Genomic DNA, 18,089 nt, shown 5'->3' with positions numbered 1-18,089 from the left:
AGTTAAATTAAGAAAAAAAAAAACTCTCTGCATCAGGCCAAACATCAAGCCAGTGAAATGCAGACCTGGGCGTGGGACCCAGGCATCAGCACAGCTTAAATTCCCCGGGTGATTCCAAGCTCAGTCGCAGGGACCTGCAGGCGCACATCTCAGGCTTTGGGGAGCATATGAATGGGCCACCTGGAGTCTTGCTAAAACACAGATTCTGACCCAGCCGGTCTGGGTTCAGCCTCAGAGTCTGCCGAGTCCTCAGTCAGGCTCCTGTGCGCCCTCCCTGGACCACACTCTGAACAGGAAGGACCTGGAGTCTGGGCGACAGCGGTCCCCACAGCGTGCTCCTGAGGGGAGGACAGGGCTCCCCAGACAAGTCTTGTCACCCTCTTTTATGGTCCCGAAGGAAAGCACCATGTCAAACTGAGGAGTCCGACACCCATTTTTCTTTTCTTGCTGCATGTGGGATCTCGGTTCCCTGACCAGTAATCGAACCTGCACCCCCTGCATTTGAAGCAGAGTCTTAACCACTGGGTCACCAGTGAGGTCCCCCATTGATTTCTGATTGGCTGTTGGGCTCGTGGCGTTGCCAGGCTTCCTAATGATGGCTCTTATCTGTGCATCTTAGGGGTCGGCTGAGCGTTTTCCTAGTGATGGTTCTTATCTGTGCATCTTAGGGGTCGGCTGAACGGTCTTTGGGGAGGATGGAGGTGTGGATGGCATTTGATCTGAGTCAAGGCCTGTGTGTGGGGAGGGGGCTTTCTGCTTCACCCGCATGCCTGCTCCTCTGTGGCAAATGGCCTTAAGGTACTTATCAGACAGGTGGGGATGGGGAGCTGGGGGCGGGGAGCCGGGAGGCTGGGGATGGTGGGGGTGTGAGGTGGGTGAGGGGGCCGCGTCACCCTGGTTGCAGTGGGTGGAGGTCTGTGGGCAGTGAGGGTCTGTGGGGGGATGTGGGTAGGGGACCATGGGTGCGGGGCTCTTGGTGGCGGGGGGCGGGGGCGGCTGTGGACGGTGAGGGCTCAGCACGCCACCCAGCGTTTACAGCAGAGTTGTTCTCTACTAGTCATGTGTGATCGCTCCTGTGAAGTGAGACAGAAAAATACACAATTTTGTTTCCATGAAAAAATAGTCCTGGAGAGAAAGCCACCTGCTAGTCATGGAAAGCGAGAAAAAAATAAAGCGGTCCAAGAACTTCCTGGTTCTTTGCCAGACAACAGAAGTGAAGTCGTAATATTTATAGCTACCCATGTTTCCAGGGCTCCGCTCGCTGTCAGGCTCCACGACATCCTAACCAACGCCTCGGGCTCCGACTCCATCTCCCTGAATCTTCACAAGTCTGAGGAAGAGTGTACCAGGCTGTGCCCATTTCACAGACAAGGAAACTGAGGTTTGGAGACATGACAGGATGTACCCAGAGTCTCACTAGGAATGGGACAAGCTGGGATTCAGACCCAGGTCTTTCTGACCCCAAAGTCCATGCTCTCAAGGCAAAGCTGTGCGCCTCCTTCCACAGACAGCAGACACTGCTCACTTACCACAAGGCCAGGTCCTTGTGGTAAGCATTTTAAATGTGTTTTTTCTTTTTAAGCAACGACAACAACACAGGCTTGGTGAGCCAAGACACCATATATGAGTCTCCAACATGCTTACTTCTGCACTAGACCCAAAGATTACTTTTTCAGTAGACTCCAAACCCGAGCTTGAAGGGCCCCACGCCACACCCCACGTCGGTATCAGCACACTGATCCGGCCCAGCCCAACCTGAGCCTGTGCTGGGAGGCAGCTGGGCCACCCATCTTGCCCAGAATTTCCTCCCTCCATCAGGGGCACCCGAGAGGCCTGGGAGAGACTGGAAAGATGGAAAGAGCACTGTGGCCATCACCAGCTTCTGGGCCACTCTGGGTCCTTCCATCATGAGCCCCGCCCTGTGCCTGGCACCAAGCAGGCTCTGGGAACCCCCAGAGGGTGCAGTGAAGTGCCAACCCCTCCTCTGCCTAGAGCAACAGAGGAGCCTGGTGGGACAGAAGGACCCCACAGTCAGACAGAGGTGTCAGGGCCATGGGGGAGGGGTTGGTGTGGGAGAGGGAGTGGCTGCTTCCAGTGGGGGTGGGGAGAGAGGCCTGGGAAAGGTTCTGGGGTGGCAGCTGAGCTATCCCCTAAATGCTTAGGGCTGCTGACAGAGCAGAAGGGAATCCTAGGGGAGAGAACAGCAGCGGCAAAGCCTGGGAGTCAGGAGGGCAGACAGTGTTCAAGAAATCCAGGGTCAGTCAATCAAACAGAAGCAGGGAGGCTGCAGAAAGGTTTTGATCGGAATGACCAAACATTTACCAGGACCTAGGAGGTGCCAGACACTAGAACAGAGATGAGTGACAGATAGCCTTTGGCATCCCGAAGCTCAGAATCTAGTGATAAAGAAAACTATAACCCAAACATCTTATCCTTGATTTATAAATGGAGATGCTGGTCCCAGAGCCGTTAAGTGATTTGCCCAAGATGATACAGCCCATCGAACTCAGAAGCAGGACTCCTCTCGTGGGGCCCTGCACAGCTGGAGGGCACCTGTAGACTCTGGCAGCTGGCTGAGGGGAGAAGAGACTTGAAGAAGGATAGGACTTGAGAGGTGACACAGGGGACAGGGGGCAGGAGACACCACAGGAGGCCAGCTGCGGTCAGGAAGTCAACAGACAGGTTGTTGCAACAGTCAGACAACCATGATGAGGCCCAGGACCAGGACGATCATGTTCAGTTGCACAGGTTGTGCACTGCACAACTCCCAGTGGCGCCATTCAGTCCCCTTCAAAGTTATGTAGCACAGTGACCCTCCTAGTAGACAGAGGGTCCAGACTCACACATGATGGTGTACGCTGCCACCAGCCTTGTGGTCCCCGAGTAAACAGTTGCTGACCAAACCCCACACTGTTATCACAAGGCCACATCCTGCTTCCTCTGGGGAAGCAGTGGCAGCCACGCCCCAAACACGTCTCAAACCACACTCCAGGGTACCCACAGGGCCCGTCAGTTCCACATTTCTGTAACAAAGATGCTGATGCACGAAGGGTTCCCAGAGCAAAGAAGACTGGCATCGGCCTCCACCTCTGGCCCTAGAGGTGCACGGGAGCATTCTGAAGGCTTCCTGCAGCCGAGAAGGCAGCTCATTTTTTCTTGACGTGTTTCCCAGACTCCCATGCAGAGGAGCTCTTTTGTTTTTTTATGGAGGGGGGGACAGCCACGCTGGGTCTTTGTTGCAGCACGCAGCCTTCTCTCGTTGTGGCTCTTGGGCTCCAGAGGGCGCAGGTTCAGTAGTTGTGGCATGTGGGCTTGGTTGCCCTGCAGCATACGGGATCTTGGTTCTCTCAGCAGGAATCAAACCCACGTCCCCTGCATTGGAAGGTGGATTCTTAACCACTGGACCACCAGGGAAGTCCCGAGGAGCCCCTTTCTGAGAAGCACCTTTTAACAATCTCAGCACAGCCTCGCACGGGTAGGTTCGGCATGACCTGCTGCCTTCACCAACCAAAAGGCTCTAGGATCCTCTATGTGCGGGTGGTGCTAGTGGTAAAGAACCCGCCTGCCAACGCAGGAGACACAAGAGATGCAGATTTGATCCCTAGGTCGGGAGGATCCCTTGGAGGAGGGCATGGCAATGCACTCCAGTATTCTTACTTGGAAAATTCCCCGGACAGAGGAGCCTGGCGGGCTACAGTCCATGGGTTGCAAAAGAGTCAGACATGACTGAGCACCAATGCTACTGATATTACCGATGTGCAGGTCAGAGGTCACTTCAGAGCACCAAACAAAGTAGGAGTGGCTGGGGGAAGTCTTCTGCCTCCTCTCCCCAGCCCAGCCTAACCCGCATCCTCCAAACTTCGTTTCTTTTTCTTTTTTTTTGAGTAAAGATTGTCCTTCAGAAATGGAGATATTTCAGACGAGTTACCTTTGGTCCTAAGAAAACCTCTCTGGTCCTTTCTCCCAGACCAGGGTCAGGGAAGTGAGGAGAGGCCTGGGAAACTTGAGAAGCCTCAGGAAAAGCGGACGCAGAGCTGGCTATCTGCGGGACCGGGGGCCAGACGGGTGCAGATTCAAGTCCTGGCTCTGCACACTGCAGTCCTGAGACCATGGGCAAGCTACCTAACTGTCATCTGTGCCTCAGCTTCCTCACCAGTAAAATGGGTGTAATGGTACCTCCTTGGCAGAGTTGGTATGAGTAGACAGGAGGGGGTAGTGATGAGAGATTAGATAAGAAAACAGCCTTTGCAGGTTTGACATTCCATCCCTCCTGCCCCAGCCCTGCCCTTGTATCTGGTTCCTGCCAAGATCTGGGGCCAACTCCAAGTGACAGGAGAGATCAGAGGGCCAGAGAGAGATGGGCTGGAGAGGGACCAGAGAGAGAAGGAGGGGAGAGAGAAAAGACAGGGCATCCCGGCACAGACAGGACAAGTTGAGAGAGGAGGCTTCCTGGCAGCGGGGCGGGGGAAGGTCCGGCTCCTAGGGCTGCAGCCTTGCTACTCCCTCTGGGTCTGTGTCCTTCTCCCTCCTCCCCACCCTCTCCTCCTCCTTGCCCCCAGGAGAGGGGGTGGGTGGGAATCGGCAGTGCTAGCCTGGAGTCAGGCACCCTCTAGAGAAGGGGGAGGGGGTGGGGGAGCTAGGGACCCCTCAGGAAAGGGGGCAGGGGTCACGGCCCAGGGCTGGGGTCCCTCAGGGAGCGGGAGGGTGCAGTCTGCTTGTTCCTGCACCTTCCAGAGAGGTGAGCTCCCGACTCCAGGAAGGCCCTCATTCAGCCAGTCAGTGAACATTAACCGAGGAACTCGCTCAGGCCCAGGACTGGGCAGCGCAGGGCGATCAGGGAGGCTGGACTCCCGCCCTGGGAGCGCACAGTCTAGATGGAGGGAAGCAGGAACCAATGGGGCCCACCGTCCAAATCTCCATTCTTGAACTGCTGGTCCACACGACCAACGGGACAAAATGCTTGTTAGCCAGACTCTGATGAAGCATCCCTTCAACATCAAAGGGGAGCTGTGAAGTGTGAACTCCGGCCACCCTTGCTGAGTCAGCAGGCAGCCCCTTCTCAACAGCTCTCCAAGCAGAGGCTGGCTTCAGATCCACCCTGAGGGCCAAGCTGCCCTGTGGCCCCTACCCCGCAGAGGTTCTTCCTCTGTTTACTCCTCCTGTAAAGAAATCTCCTCTTGCCTAACCCTTTCCTGAGACGCTTGCAGAGCTTCCTCAACATTGAGAGTTTCTTTTCCTCCTCCCTTGAAATAATCCTTTCAATTAGTCTCTTCTTACTGAATCCGAACTCATTTTTGTGTGTGTGTGTGGGGGGGAACTTCTTATTTTTTTGTTGTGGTTGACATCTGTGAAATTATTTACAATAAAAGACACTCACAGTTGGGCTTTAAAAAGATAAAAATAAGCCCTACAGAAAAAGCAGGTAAATAAGTAAATGAAAAGCTGATTCACCATTGGCTGTAAGTTTTCTAACTATCAAGACCAAAAAAAGGGAAAGCAAGTCTGTAGTTACAGCACGATTCTCATGATCTGATGCAAGAAGGAAATCAGTTCATCAGGAGAGACTTTTCCTCTGGTGCAAAATCCTAAAATACACACACACACACACACACAAGATCAAATCGTGCAAAATGGCAAACTGGATAAAGTTTCCAGCAGCAATTTTAAGGAGGTTGAAGAAATAAGCTGCTCAGCGTTGCCTTCCACTGAGCCAAGGGAATAAAAAAAAAATGCACGTCTGTGAAGAGGTTTCTGCAAGAAGGTAAGATGAAACAGCGCTTTCTGACGTGGAACTGGATACCAGGAACGGAAAGTCTAAAGGAATGAGGGTTAGTGTGTCCTCAGGAAAATGTTCTCCCATATCACTCTTCTGGGCTGAGCTTCTGCCTATAAATTCAGGACTGAACTCTCGGTGGAGGGAGGTATGATTCCTTCCAGGCCACAGCCGATGTTCACTGCAGCAGATAAAGGTCCTGACAAGCCTCTGCCTGGGTGCCAAACCCCTCACCCATCTCAGGGGTCTGTTCAGCCCGGATTAAAAATTTCCTTGAGGAAAGCAAGAAAATTCCAAGTTACAGCACCAGAAAAAGCCCAGGCCAGGAGTGGTAAAGGCAGCCGTTCTAAACGGGTTCTGAATGGAGCCACAGTGTCAGCGTTGAGAAGATGCTCAGCTGCCCAGCCCTGTGGTCACAGGAGCCCCCTCTATCCAACCAGACGCAGCGAGTGTGTACACAGCAGGTCTGATCTGGAAAGACTGAGGCTGAACCTCCAATACTTTGGCCACCTGATGCGAAGAGCCGACTCATTAGAAAAGATCCTGATGCTGGGAAAGATTGAGGGCAGGAGGAGAAGGGGACGACAGAGAGTGAGATGGTCAGATGGCATCATCGACTCAATGGACATGAGTCTGAGCAAGTTCTGGGAGATGGTGAAGGACAGGGAAGCCTTTCGTGCTGTCGTTCATGGAGTGGCAAAGACTTAGAGACTGAACAAGAGCAACGAAGCAGGGGCTGGGCGAGGCTCCGAGGCAGGGACTTGCGCAGTGTCCCTCCTACCCATCCGTCCTGTGCTGGTAATCAGGGAAGCCTGGGGGAGAGTCATCAGCCAACAGGGGACCCCCACAGAGCCCACAGAAAGTTCCCTCGAGAGTCAGACTTCCTGCAGTGTCTTGTATTATGTTCAGTCATTTTTACTGCCCTGGTCAGGAAAGGGAACAGTTGATATCCCTTAAAAAATGTTTGTCTTTTTCCCTCGGACTCAGCAGGTGTGGTTTTCAGGCCCTGGAGCCCTCCCTACCCTGGGAGAAGAGTCTGACACAGGGGTGGGCCCAAGCCCCAGGGGCTGAATTTCTGGGATGCTAGTGTGGAAGAAAGTCTGGGACCCAAGCATCACCAAACAGCAACCCTGGGGCAAAAGGCATTCAAGTCTCCCAGTCTAGGCACTGTGAGCTCAGAGATTCCAGCATTTTCTAGGCACTGTACTGAGTGCCTTGCATGCATTCTCATTTTTTGTTTTTACAGTAACCCTGTGCAGAAGACACCAATTTAGCAAAGAAAGAAGGTGAGATGTGGGACTTCTCTGGTGGTCAAGTGGTTAAGAATCGTCAGTGCAGGGGACCTGGATTCGACCCCTGCTCTGGGAAGATCCCACATGCCCTAGGCAACTACATCCATGCGCCACACTACTGAAGCCCACTCAAGCCTGGAGCCAGCCAGCTACAGCTACTGAGATGTGGCCCTAGAGCCCATGCCCTGCAATGAGCGAGTAACCCCTCCCGTGCAGCCATAAACAAGCAAAAGAAACTGAGGCTCAGAGACGCTAAGTAATTTGCTCAGGGTGGTCCACTCGTAAGTAACAGGGTCAGGATTCAAACCCAGGCCCCTCAGACCCCAAAGCCCACGCTCTTTTCTTCCCAAGGTTAACTTAGCCCTTTGCCTCCGGGGCTGATCAAGCCTGCCCCTAGGGTGCCTACAAGTGCAAATGCATGAGTGCTCAGTAGTGTCTGGCCCTTTGCGACCCCATGGACTGTAGCCCACCAGGCTCTCTGTCCATGGGATTCTCTAGGCAAGAGTACTGGAGCAGGTTGCCATTTCCTCCTCCAGCGGTCTTCCCCACCCAGGGATCGAACCTGCAGGCAGATTCTTTATCACTGTGCCGCCTGGGAAGCCAGTTGGAGCCGAAGCTTGGGAATCCCTCCATTGCCCGATTCTCAGCCTGCTCAGCTTGCCATTCTGCACCAGGGCAGTGACTTCCCCCAGACACAGAGCCCCCAGGTGTCTGCTTAAGGAAAGGAGCTCGGAGAGAAAAGAGAGCAGTGATGGAGCAGGTGGCTGAGCACGGCTCCCGGGAGAGCGAGTCCTGTCTGTCACGGTAGCAGACATGTGGAGACAGACATCACACGCCTCAGCACGGGCGGAGGTGACGGCGACTGCTAGAAACACTTCCTGGCAGAGGGTGGGAGGGAGAGAAGCAATGGGGGCCCCTCCAGGCTCTTTCTTTCCACATCTTCCCAAGGCCCTGAAGGGACGGGGGTGAGGGGGGACGGTGCGGACCCAAAAGGTGCCAAAAGCGCGGTTGGTGTGGTCCCCCACCAGGACTGTCACCACCATGGGGGAGCTTGTAGGAGATGCACAGTTGGTGACCCCAGAGCTGTGTGGATCAGAGTCTGCACTGTCAAGCCCCCGAGTGATTCATATGCATATTAGAGGTTCAGAGCCCCGGTGCAGAGGCAGAGAAAAAGAAAGAAAGTGAAAGTATTGGCCATTCAGTGATGTCCAACTCTTTGCAAGTCCATGGACTGTAGCCCACCAGGCTCCTCTGATCGTGGAATTCTCTGGGCAACAGTGGGTTTGCCACTTCCTTCTCCAGGGGATCTTCCCAACTCAGGGATGGAACCTGGGTCTCCTGCACTGCAGGCAGATTCTTTACTGTCTGAGCCACCGGGGAAGCCCTGTACACACTAGTGTTTCAGAGTCTAGGTGCGGTGGCAGAACAAACAGCCCCTTTTCCGTTCCTTACCCCTCTACCTCCCCTCGCCGCACCGAAGTGTGGTTTTTACACCCTTTGGCCTGGAGAGGGCGCCTCTCAACTGCTCCCGGGTGGGAGGGAACCCGCCCACCCCTCCCTGGCAGAGCTGACCTTGCATTGCTGAGATGCATCTGCACAACAGGTACTGCCAGCTGCTCCTTGACAGCACCATGCTCCACGTGGAAGGCACAGCCCTCCACCCATGTGGCGGAGACAGACAAGACCCAGAAGGTTAAGATCGCCGCAAACAGTGCAGACAGGCAGGGTGTTATGTCAGTGACAGGGGACGGGGTGTAGAGCGCGTTCCTTGAGATGAGTGTGCAAGGAAGGCTTCTCTGAAGAGCTGACACTTGTGTTGACCCTTGAAGGACACAGCATGGTTGTGCAAAGACTTGAGGATGAGGGTTGGAGGTAGAAATAATTGCAAGGCAAAGGAAAGGAACTGGCTTCCGAGGTTTGAGGAACAGAAAACAGGCCAGTGTGGTTGGAACAGTGAGGATCACGGGGAGGGTGGGAGGGGAGCAGGTCAGAGGTTCAGGCAAAAGTGAAAGCTGCTAGGTCACAGTGGGAAGTCAGGGTTTAGAATCTGACCCTCAGATAACAAGTGATCGGAACCTCTTCAGTGAGGGAGTCGTAGGACCTGATTTAAGAGTTTGAGAGGACACTCTGGCTGCTGCGTGGAGAAAGGCACGTGAGTGGCAGTGCAGGGACAAGGTGGGGGGTGGTGTGATGCTCTGATAGGGTGAATATGGAGGTGGAAAGAAGCCGTCACCTCGGGACATATCCTGGAAGTAAAACCCAGCAGGCCTTGTGGACAGGTTGGCTACAGAAGGAAGGAGAGACAGTGGCCACGACTCAGTCCTTGGTCTGAGCGATCAGGTGGGTGGCGGTGCCAGGTCCTGAGATGGGGAAGGTTTAGAGGGCTGAGAGGATGGATCTGGATCAAAGGGCTTAGTGCCAGACATGTGTGAAACACCCACTAGACATTAGCACAGGGTGCCCAGCATTTCCATACGAGAGTCTGGAGCCAAAGGCAAAATCAGTGGGGAGACGTGCTTTTGGGGGCTCGGAGGTGATGGTGCATAGAGAGCAAAAATCTGGTAAATTATTCTGGATTAACCGAGTCTAAACAGACACCGCAACTAAATGTAACACTTGGATCTGAGTTCAAAAAGAAAAGCTATAAATACATTGGGAGGTTTTCCTGGTGGTGCAGTGGCTTAGACTCCACGTTCCCAATGCAGGGGGCCTGGGTTCGACCCCTGGTCAGGGAACTAGATCCCACACGCTGCAATGGAGATTGAAGATCCTGGGTGCTGCAACGAAGACCCGGCACAGCCAAACAAATTAAAAAAGAAGAAGCAGCCTTCATCACAAGCAAAAAAATAAACATGGAGTTTATGTTAGATAATATATTGCTATATCACCCACGGCTGATGACTGCGTTGTGGTTATGGAGGAGGGTCTGAGGGAGGGTCAAGCGTTTAAGGATGAAGTGGTCATAATGTCAGCGACTAGCTCTCAAACAGACAAGCCCCCCCAGGCACCCCAAGTGTGTGCACAGAGACACACACAGATGCACAGAAGGAAAACTGCCAACACGCTCACCAGTGGTGAATGCAGGGCGCCGGATCTGGGGTTCTCACTGTGCTGCTCGCTCACGGCTTTGCTGAAAGTGGGAGGACAAGCCCGTTTGCGGGGTCTCTGTCAGTGTGATCTGCCCTCTGTTCTCGCACCTTCTGCGGGGCGCCCTGAGCTCTCAGAGGTTTTCAAAACTGGGTCGCAGATGAAGAACTCTTGCAATGAGAAACCCTCTACGTGAGATTCCTGTTTCGGCTCTGACCCGGGAGCCCCGCCCTGCTCCCCGTGGGTCCTCGCAGGCCTCTCTGCGGGAAAGCAGTCATGGCTCATTGGCCACCAAGAATGTTCCCTTCCCTGGGGCCTGAGCACCCAGGCAGCCCGGCTCTGTGGGGGACGGACACCTCCCGCCAGGGCCCTGCGGTCCCAAACCACTCTCCCAAGAGGTTACTTCTGGGAGGAGCACGTGAGAAGGGCAGCCGGCATCTGAACACAGGCGCTGTGCCAGGCACTGGCCATTTTCAAGGAATAAGACTCCTCTCCCCACCCCCCAACACCCCCACCCCAGTCCCTGCATTCCATCCTCAGGGAAAATATTGATGTGAGCTGACGAGAATCCAGGATGCTGTACGGGTCATGGCCTCATGGAATCCCCTGAGGAGCTTTAGAAAGTGCTGACGCCTGGGTCCCACCCTGAGAGGTTCTGGGTCCACTGATCTGAGGGACAGCTGGGCATCTGGAATCGTAAAAGCTTCCAGGAAATTCTAACACACTGCGACATTGAGACTTCCTGCTGTAGATCCTTGGTTTTCAATGTCAGGTGTGCATTCTAATTACTTGGGGAGCTTTTAAAAACAGATGAGTGGACCCGTCCCCAGACTAAATGAATTAGAATCTCTGGGAGGAGGGACCAAGGTATTAGTATGTTTTGAAAGCATTCTGCATGACCCCAGGTGTTGCTGGTGGTAAAGAATCCTCCTGCCAATGCAGGAGACTCTGATCCCTGGGTAGGGGAGATCCCCTGGAAGAGGAAATGGCAACCCACTCCAGTATTCTTGCCTGGAGAAAACCTTGGACAGAGAGGCCTGGCAGGCTACGGTCCACGGGGTTGCAAAGAGTCTGACACGACTGGGCAGGCATGCAATGCATGACTCCAGCTTGAAGCCTGGCTTAAGAACTGTTTGTTTAGACGGTGCTGTTTCTGAGAACTAGCGCCCTTCCTGATGTGACTGTATGCGTGAACTAACATCTGTCCTTAAGTGATTGTGTATATGTGTGTTTTCCCAGTTACCTGTGTCAAAAATTTACTTACCTCATCAGTGAGGGAACCAGCAGGCTGAGATAGCTGCTTCAAAGGAGAACAGGAGAGATCAAAGTATGTATAGTCAATGAAAGAAACGATGCTGAGGGGACTTCCTGATGGTCTAGTGGCTAAGAGCCTGCGCTCCCAATGCAGGGGTCATGGGTTCAATCCCTGGTCAGGGAACTAGATCCCACATCCCGCAAGTAAGTGTTTGCATGCCGCAACTAAAGATCCTACATGCCACAATGAAGATCAAAGATCCCCTGTGCCACAACTAAGGCCTAAGGCAGCCAAATGAAGAAATTAAATGTATATATACTTTATATATATAATATAATATATAACAAATATATTTTATATGTAATACAAACATATATTTTATATGTAATGTTTAATATATATATTTAATATATATAATACACATACATATTTTTTAAAGAAAGGATGCTGAGAGATGGCCAATTTAGTTATGAACCTGGCTAATACCCTACAGGATAGTAAAACCAAACCTTTCCCCTTCTGCTCAGATTTAAAAAGACAAGATGTAAGTAGTCACTCCCTCAAGTTTGCTCAAACTCTAACTCAGTGAATCTAAGTTCTAAAAGCAAGTGTGAACTTGAGCATTAAGACTGGAGTAGGCAGGAGGTGGAGGCTTCCCTGGTGGCTCAGATGGTAAAGAATCTGCCTGCAAAGTGGGAGACCCAGGTTTGATCCTTGGGTCAGGAAGATCCCCTGGAGAAGGGAATGGCTACCCACTCCAGGATTCTTGCCTGGAGAATTCCATGGACAGAGCAGCCTGCAGGGCTACAGTCCACGGGGTCACAAAGAGTCAGATATGACTGAGTGACTAAGCATGCATGCGTGAAGGCAGGAGATGGAGTTCAAGATGTCCTGGAAGTTGGACTTACAAGACTGGCCTAGCCCAGCCTTTCTAGGGCAGGGATGGTTGGGGCAGAAGACGGGGGACAGATGGTCCAGGACAGACCAGGAAACAAACAGTAAAGGTCATCAACATCACTTCTTCTTTGGTCCCAGCCACCTTTGGGTTAATCAGAATTTAGTTTCTTCTCAAAGATATGACTCAAGGATCTTTTTATTCTTACAGAAATTCTCGGGCTTGGGATAAGTAAATTATTCTTTCCTTTGGAAGGAGGAAGGTGTTGAAACAGAAAACACACACACACCGGGGCCATGTATAAGCGGAGAGGATCAGACCAGGCCCCTCTGTGAGCTCGGAAGCAGCCTCCTCCCTCTCCCTCACCAGTGTGAGCAGGGCCACCACCCACACCTTCACCAGCATCGCTGAATCAGAGCGCTGTTTGTCAGGAAAAGTATTTTTAGAAGTTAAAAGTATGGTTGTTGCCAGTGGTTTTAGAAATACTTGCTTCAGACTGGATGAAACTAAGCAATGGTGGACTTGGACCTTCAGGTCTGACACACCCCCAGTTTGGCAGAGAAGTTCAGGGCAGATATTTAAAACCTGTGCGGGCAAGACTGAAGCTCGGGGACTTCCGTGGTGGTCCGGCGGCTCAGACGCCACGCTCCCAGTGCCAGGGGCCTTGGTTTGATCCCTGGTCGGGGAACTAGATCCTGCATGTGGCAACTAAGATCAAAGATCCCCCGTGCTGCTAAGACCTGGCACAGTAAAATAAATAAATACTAAAAAAAGAAAAAAGACGAGTTTTTTCTGATTATGAGCCAGTTTGGGCTTAGGCGGAAGACCTGATTCCCAGCAAACCCCAGTCTGTTTTGCCCTCCAGGGACCCCTTAAGTATAACTCTGTAAAGAACTTCTCACCTGTGAGGTGAAGTGGGCAGGAGAGGGGCTGAGATTAAAAAGGAAAATTGGATCCCGATCTTACCATAGACATCAACATTCACTCTGTGAATCAAAGCTTTAAATATAAAAACCAAACACATAAAATAAAAATAAAACAGAAGAGTGTCACAACCTTGGGTAGGAAAGCTCTCTAAGTATTACATCAAAGGCAGAAGCCACAACGGAAAAGATTAATGAGTTGGCTATAAAAATCTTCTAAACTTGCTGTCATAAACAAAGTTAAAAATAAATGACAAGCTGAAAAAATATTTGTGATGTATGTCCAAAAGTTAATATTTCTAGTTCTTTTAAAGCAATGGAAATGAATACATCCACAGAAGCGAGGGTGAAGAATGTGGGCTGCCAGTTAATGAACAAAAGAACTCCTGGTGACCGATAAAAGCAATATAAGAAGTTAAACCATATTATGATTCAAAAGAGCAGTCCTAATTTTAGTCTCTCAAATGAGAAAGATCTGAGAAAGCAGAACAGCCAGTATCTAAGAGTAGGAGGAATCTGACAGAATCCTGAAGAAAGATTAATTGACATAACTTTTCTGGAAAGGAGTTTGAGAAATTCTAAGATTTGCATGTTTTGGATGAAAGAGTTTCCACCTATCAGAATTTATTTTAAAGATTGGTAAACGGGTGCCTCTGATGGTTCAGTCGTAAAGACTCCGCCTGCTGCTGCAGGAGACACGGGTTCGATCCCCGGTCGGGGAAGATCCCACATGCCGCAGAGCAACTAATCCTGTGTGCCACAGCTACTGAGCCTGTGTGCTAGAGTCCAGGAACCGCAACTACTGAAGCCCACGTGTCCTAGAGCCCGCGCTCTGCAACAAGAGAAGCCACCACAATGAGAAGCCCTTAAATCACAACTAGAGAGCAGCTCCCGCTCACCACAACTCGAGAAAAGCCTGTGTAGCAACGAAGACCCAGCACCGCCAAAGATAAACAAATAAATCATATAAAAAAGTTCGGTAAACCTTTTCTGTAAAGGGCAGATAGTAAATATTTTAGGCCATGTAGCAGCCACTCAACTCCGCACTGTGGGGGGAAAGCAGCCAAACAAGTGAGCAGATGATGGGTGTGGCTGTGTTCCAATAAAACTTTATTTACGAAAGCAGGCTGCTAGACTTGGTCCATGGGAACTGTAGTTTGGCAACCTTTGTCCTACTCTAAAACAACGGGGAACAGGTTAGCTACAGGAGAGATTATATAATGATTATAGCAGGAAGCCCAGGGTTTCCCTGGTAGTTCAGCTGGTAAAGAACCTGCCTGCAATGCAGGAGACCGGGGTTTGACCCCTGGGTCAGGGAAGATGCCCTGGAGAAGGGAATGACAGCCCACACCAGTATTCTTGCCTGGAAAACTCCAGGGACAGAGGAGCCAGGAGGGCTACAGTTTATGGGATTGCAAAGAATCGGACACAGCTGAAGGACTACCACTTTGATATACATACATGTATAAAAGTATATATATATAAAACCAATAATAAGGAACTGGTAAATAAATTTGATTGTCTTCTTGCAATGAAATATGTAACCATTTAAATTTATGCAGAAAAAAAGAATATGACTGCATTGTTATATAGATTAAGCAGACTAGAAAATGGTTTGTAAATGAACTATTAGAACTAGTAAAAAAGTTTAGTAAGGTTGTTATGACAAGTTTAACATCCAAAACCAAGAGGTCTGCTAGACATTTAGCCATAACCAATTAGAAAATATCATGGCAAAAAGATTCTACGTGTAACAGAAATAGAGACTCCAAAATAGAGTCACCCTAAGAAGAAATGGAGCAACGCCTATTTGAGAAAATTGTAACATTTTCCTGAATGACATAAAAATGAAGAGATATACTATGTTGTTGGATGAGAGAATTCGAAATTGGAAAAAAAAAACCCAAAATAACAGTTCCCTTCCATTGATGTACAAATTTCAAACAAAATCTCTAATAGGATTTAAAATGAATTTTGAAAAAAAAAAAAAGTATTCTGGAAGAGAAAATATACAAGAATAACAAAAAACATTTTATTTTATTTTTTTTTTCCAAAAAACATTTTAAACAGAGAATGACAGAGGGCTTCCATTGTGGTCAGTGGTTAAGAATCCGCCTTGCAATGCAGGAGACATGGGTTCAATCCCTGGTCCGGGAAGGTGCACATGCAGAGGGTCACCGAGCCTGTGGGCCACAACTAATTAGCCTGCGCTCTGGAGTCTGAGAACCCCAAGTGCTGCACCCACAGGCCACAACGACGGAAGCCCGTGCGCCTAGAGCCCGTGCTCTGCACGGCGAAGCCGCCACAATAAGAAGCCCCCGCACTGCAGCTAGAGAGCAGACCTACACTTGCCGAAACTAGAAAAAGTGGCACACGGCAACAAAGACTCAGCACAGCCAAAAATAAAGAAATATTTGTTTTAAAGTGATCGGGACTTCCCTGGTGGTCCAGAGGCTAAGACTCCACACTCGCAATGTAGGGGACCCAGGTTCACTCCTGGGTCAGGGAACTAGATCCCACATGCCACTACAGAGACTGAAGATCCCAAATCCTCCAACTAAGACCTGGCGCAGCCAATTAAATAAATAAATATTTTTAAAAAATGATGAGGGAGGCTTTCTCTATCAGATATCATGCTATAAAACAAGAGTAACTGAAACTGGTTTTGGCTTAGAAATAGGGAGACAAATAGACCAATACAAATAGACCAGAATTCAGAAAGAGACCCACGTTATACAGAAATTTAGCTCACAATAAAGGTGTGAAGCTTCAAATGAGTGGAGAAAGAGGGACTATTCCACAGTAGCAGTGTGAACGACCGGCAACATTAGGAAAATGCCAGATATTATCCTTCACCATAAACAGAGACACAGATGGACGCGAGAGTGAGTTTTCCACCAGCAGAGAGAAAAAAGGGCTGGTGGGATGCAGAAGCCCCCTACCCAGATGGACTCACACTGTCTGGAGAGCAGGCCCAGAGCCTCTGCGGCGACAGTCAATGGTGGGCGGTGTTTGAGGGACCAGGAAGAGGGGTGAGTGGGGCGGGGTGCCCTAAGGATGCAGGGTTTGCATCAGTTTACCAACCAGCAACATAAAGCATTTCACTACTTTACGAGGTCCCCGCCCCACCCTGAGGGTGGGGGGACGGGTAAAGGCTAGGAGGGCAGGCTCCTGTGGTCTCCCACCCTGTGTCATCATCATCATCCACACTTGGTCCCAAACCCCTCCTCCCCGAGTGGCACCTGGGAAGTCCAAGAAACCGTCCAGGCGCGCTCTGGCTTGGTCGGTCTCGAGCTGACCCCTAGGGGACACAAGGGACACAGCAGGGCGCTGAGGGAGCAGGACTGCAAGATGAGGCCCGGCCCTGTGTCGGCCGCCTCAGCTCCCCCAACCTGAGGAGCCGTGGTCTCGCCCCCCCTGGCCTTTAGCCGAACGGACCCCACAGCTGCCCAGACGGTGCAGGAGCCCAGGCTCCTGCAGGAAGGGCTTCATTCACATCACGGGGCCTCCAGGACGGTAGCCAGGCTGCTCTGTCCATGGCGTTCCCCAGGCCTTCTCAGCCCCTCCCTGTGGGAGCCCACCGGCCCAGCAGGTGGCTTTGCACTGTCCCCCTCCCCTCCCAGCACCCAGGACCCCGTGGTGAGGAGCAGAGCCTCAATCACGGACGCTGCCCCCCGGGCTGCCCAGCGCATGTTAGTGATCAACGGCCACCTTGCTGGGCTCCGGCACCAGAGCCCCGTGCACGGGTCAGACCTACATGAGGGGCAGAAAAGAGTTCACTGGGACGGGCTTATGCCTAAAGTCTCGAGAGGGGCGTTGTGGGGAGTGTTAGGGTTGCTGAGATTCCATCGACCTGGTCTCTCTGCTTTTCTGTAACCCCCAGATTCTACAAAATAACAATGCAACTTGAAAAAGAGGAGCACCCTCTCGGAGGCCAACTCCTCCAGGCCCTCCTCTCCCCTCTTCCCCACCTGCCAGTGTGGACAGCCTCCTGTGGAGGCCGTGGAAGCAGCCCACGGCTGCAGGAGCAGGCCCGGCCCCGGGGCGGCTGGCAGCCCAGCCGGGGCTCCCCTCTGGCCTCCAGCTCCTCACACGCAGGTCCTTATTCTGACGTGATTTTGAAACACTATCCAAGGGTAAAAGAAAGATTCGGGCCTGGTGCACTGGGAAGACCCAGAGGAATCGGGTGGAGAGGGAGGTGGGAGGGGGGATCGGGATGGGGAATACATGTAACTCCATGGCTGATTCATGTCAATGTATGACAAAACCCATTGAAATGCTGTGAAGTAATTAGCCTCCAACTAATAAAAAAAAAAAAAAAAAAGAAAGACGCGGACTTCAGCCTGCTTCTCATACGAATCTCCAAGACACTGCACGTGGAGGAAGGGGATTCTCTTGTATTAGCAGCCAGTTTCCTCACTGAATCACCAGACAGGTATGGTGAGCCCTGCTTCACAACTGCGGGAACTGAGGCTCAGAGGGGTTGCCAGTAACATGCCTGGGTTTGCAGGCTCGTCAGTGGCCGAAATGGAGCGCGGACCCAGTTTTGAAGGGCCTCACGGCCCACTTCCTTGCCTTGCTTCCTGTTCAATCGACGAGGGGCTCACTCCCCAGAGCTCCGGGACACTACAAGTTTGTCCTGCTTTTAGGGTCCTCTGCCCAAATGTCTCTTCACCCCACATCCCCTGGCCCTCCCAAGGCAGGCCTGGAGCCCTCACTGTTGGCCTCTGTGGCTCCTGGACTCCACTCGCTTCACTCATCCCTGCAGGCCCCTGTTTTGGGCATACTACCGTGGGGTCCAACCCCCTAAGCCCTACCTTGGAGGCCCTGGCCTACACCTGGTCTCCGCCAGCTTTGAGCCTTG

The 18,089-nt window shown here is 51.6% G+C and overlaps 1 protein-coding gene across 2 annotated transcripts in view; it reads right to left on the bottom strand.

Moving 5' to 3' along the window:
* Positions 1-18,089, bottom strand: part of RAB11FIP4 (RAB11 family interacting protein 4) — a 108,688-nt gene that overhangs the window by 59,307 nt on the left and 31,292 nt on the right. The window contains exon 1 of one of the 2 annotated variants that reach the window (XM_065910215.1): positions 10,135-10,336. The exons of the other annotated variant lie outside the window; for it this stretch is intronic. The gene's annotated coding sequence lies outside the window, so the exon portion shown is untranslated. Of the gene's footprint in view, positions 1-10,134; positions 10,337-18,089 lie in introns of those variants that run through there. 2 annotated transcript variants of the gene reach the window in all.

The sequence above is a fragment of the Muntiacus reevesi genome, chromosome 18 (assembly GCF_963930625.1).
Source record: "Muntiacus reevesi chromosome 18, mMunRee1.1, whole genome shotgun sequence".
NCBI lineage: Eukaryota > Metazoa > Chordata > Mammalia > Artiodactyla > Cervidae > Muntiacus > Muntiacus reevesi.
This window is presented reverse-complemented; position numbering and strand designations above follow the sequence as displayed.